Below are 3,825 nucleotides of genomic sequence, written 5' to 3'. Positions count from 1 at the left end.
AAAGAGTATGACAGAGAAGCGAGAAGAGCATGATAGAGTAAGGCTATCAGCCTTTGAGCAAGGGTTCGTAGTATGAAAAGCGAAGAATTGATAGAGTCATTGTTGTGATAGAGGATAGCGTGATAATTGTAATCAAGGGCGATCGATCATATCTGCAAGTTCTAGATAAAATGTTAGCTTATAAATAGATAAAGTATGACCAATAATAATAAAATATGAGTTCTAAATAGAAAAGAGATGATAAAAACATATCTGTTTGAGACGTAGTGCAAGCCTTGATAGTCTTCAACTTCTCGAAGGATTGAACCCATCTCTGAAGAATGACGTCAAACTCCAAAATATTTGATAGTAAAAACATATAATAATATAAGCAAAATGTCTGGTTGTAAGGAGAGACGAAAGTAAATGTCGTATTGTAAGGCAGACGAGCCTAAACATCCTATTGTAAGGCGGAAGAGCCTAAACATCCTATTGTAAGGCGGAAGGACCTAAATGTCGTATTATAAGGCAGACGAGCCTAAACGTCGTATTTTAAGGCGGACGAGCCTAAATGTCGTATTGTAAGGCAAACGAGCCTAAATATCATATTGTAAGAAGGAAAAGTCTAAACATCCTATTGTAAGGCGGAAGAGCCTAAACATCCTATTGTAAGGCAGAAGAGCCTAAATGTCATATTGTAAGGAAGACAAGCCTAAATGTCGTATTGTAAGGCAGACGAGCCTAAATGTCGTATTGTAAGGTAGACGAGCCTAAACGTGGCATTGTAAGGCGTACGAGCCTAGATGAAGAGACAGTAGGTCACAGTGGCGAGTTGAATCCGAGGATATCTTCATGGTAGCCTGAATGATAGATGAGTAGCGAAACGATAGTGCGAGTAGCCAAGAATTTGTCGGAGCCTTTATTTGTAAGTATAAGAACATCCATTCAGAAAGTAGCTTCGTCTGTAATCTGCACATCTGTAACTTGTAATATAACTTAAATAGAGTAATTAGAACATATATATGTAAACATGATGCAATTCCCATGTTGACCATGAATGTTTGCCTTAAGATCGTGAAAAAAAATGACGTCTTAGGCTATGATGTCTAGGGCCATGATATGCAAAGTGTATCCTCAGGTCATGAAAAATGTTGTCTGTAGGCCATGAAAATGACGCCTTTAGACTATGACACCTTCGGATCATGATAGACAGAAATTAAACCCTTAGGCCATGATATGATGTCCGCAGGCCATGAGGATGATGCCTTTAGACTATGACGCCTTAGGGACATGGTAAGCATAAGATAAGTCCTCAGGCCATGACATGAAGTCCGCAAGCCATGAAATATGACGCCTTTGGAGGATGACACCTTTGGAATATAAATAATGAGTAAAGAGAGCGTATCTGTTTTTGACATCAGTTGATACTTATGACTTGATTTGATTCGGGCACATGCAATGATACATTTTTTCGGGCACAATGCAATGATGCATTTCTTCGGGCACATGCATTATCGGGCACATGCTATGATGCATTTCTCGAGCATAGTGCGATCTCGGGCATAATGTATTCATGCAAGCCTAGATCTCGGGCATAGTGCAACTTCATAATTGAATGATGAGGTTATGTAGTAGCTTGGACATTTGCCTTGTTGAAAGGGTCGAGTGTCATTTGTCGGGCTCAAAAGTGGCATGTTGATTGTTGAAACTGCCTTTGTATATGTACCTGTATTTTCTACATTCAAAGAAAAATAGTTAGTTTGAAGGGGAGGTTGATCTGTATCCATGATTTGGCACAGCGTGCTTCTTTGGTGTCTGATAGAATTCTCTTCCAAGTATTATCGAAAATTTTGAGATTTTCTCAAAATTTCTGCCCCAGTGTAGAACTTCTGTTATTCTGATCTGTTGTAGTTGTAGCTCGACTGTTGGATTTTTCGAGATTCTCTTAAAAATTTCTACCCAGTCTTGATTTTTAGCAATTTTGAGATCTTCTCAAAATTCTGCCCCAGTTGTTGAGAAGATGTTTAAAATGGAATTTTTGAGTTTACTCAAAAATTCTGCCCCAGTATGGAGATGCGCAAGAAGAAATCTTGATGGAATTTTTGAGAACCTCTCAAAAATTCTGCCCCAGTTATCAATAGAAGGGGAAAATGAAGGTTTTATTTATGATAAGACAGAACCCCGTAGGAGCGCCTACGTATCCCCTCCTAAACGGGAATCAGGTCTGACGTAGTTCCAAAAGATATGGCATAGGAGGCCTTTGGTACAGAGACATTTGATATGGAGGGTTTGGAAATGGCATGAGAGGTGCATGATGCCAAGGAACTTGGTGCAGAGGTGTTTCGTATTGAGGAGCTTGCATAGCGGGATAATGCGGGTGTAAAGTAAGATGTTGAGGTTTAAGAGCATATGCATGGTGTTTGCGGAGGATATGGGTGATTTGGAAAGTATATGTTTTTAGAAGCATTTGAATGGAGCTCGGTTGACTTTGAGAGGTAGAGTAATCCGGAGGAAGATTATTTTGGAGAGTGAATGACTTGCGAAAGGTGACATATCCATGTTCGTCTCCAAAGTTGGATTGACGGAGAGTAACAACTTTGCCCACTCGCGCATGTCCAACAACTCTTCTTCTAACTTCTTTATTTTCTGCTCAAGGTTTGATACCAACTTGTCTGGAAGACACTTTTTTTTTCAATAGTTTTGCACATAACCTTAGCATTAGTCTCTTTCACTTTTTCCTTTGCAATTCTCAGTCGGAAGAGAAGGAGATGAATCATTTGATCGCGTGTGATAAACCATGGTCTACAGATCAACCATTGGGAAAGGGTAAAAATAAATAAAAATAAATATAAGCAAAATAAAACCTTAGAAGATTGCATAAATTGGGATATCAAACACGTTATTTAAGATAAACGACCTAAATGCAAAAGAGCCTCGTTGAGCCAGAGGTAAGCCTAAACGACACATAAGTGATGCACAATAATTAATTCAAGCCTTATTTGCCAATTTGGAGTTTAGAGTTAGACAATAAAACGACTTTCAATTATTGAAATTATTTCTATTTATTACATAAATCTAGAGATAACTAAAGGGCTAGGGATAACACATGGGGAATAAAGAGAATAATAATAAAAAACTTCAATTAGACACTTTGCTTCTAACTCTTTATTTTTTTGAATATCTTTCCACCAAGTTTTCAAAATGGGATTAACTTTGACCACCATTTGCGTGTTGGGAAAGTGAGGGTGAGCCATGACTCTGCAAACAAAGTAACAAACGACTTCTAAACTCCATTTTGGCAATGTTGGCTTGATTTAATTATTATGATCACGTTGACACATAAATATGCAATTTGTCTAAGGGTGTTGGGTCCCTTTAGACGAGAGGGTGGCTACTAATTATGTGGATTGACACAAGAGGTCAAACCACCTAGGGCTTATGCAGTATGTATGACTTAACCAGGACTTCTAAGAGTTGGCTTGACACGGACTTGAGAGGGATTCTATGCGAGAGGCTCGTGGCTTCGCGGTAGTAAAACTATCCGTTACGTCCACGCATATGCCGACTCTCTATAATTGGTATTTGAATAGAATTGGAGTAGTTGTGAGAGGTGCAAAGGCACAACATCACGAGAACAAAATAAAAAAAAGAGAGGGTCCCAATTGGGGGAAGTATGAGCGGGATGCCAATTATCAAAGCAGTAAACATTTAGCATTTAAATTGGAAAACGGTAACATATAGGCTGTTTATAAACAATAAATAAATAAGCGTAAATAAAGAAAAGTAAACATATAAAGATATGAAAACTACGCAAATAAAGCAAGAGGATACGAGACTAAACATGTA

Source organism: Solanum lycopersicum, chromosome 12, assembly GCF_036512215.1.
Source record: "Solanum lycopersicum chromosome 12, SLM_r2.1".
NCBI lineage: Eukaryota > Viridiplantae > Streptophyta > Magnoliopsida > Solanales > Solanaceae > Solanum > Solanum lycopersicum.
This window is presented reverse-complemented; position numbering follows the sequence as displayed.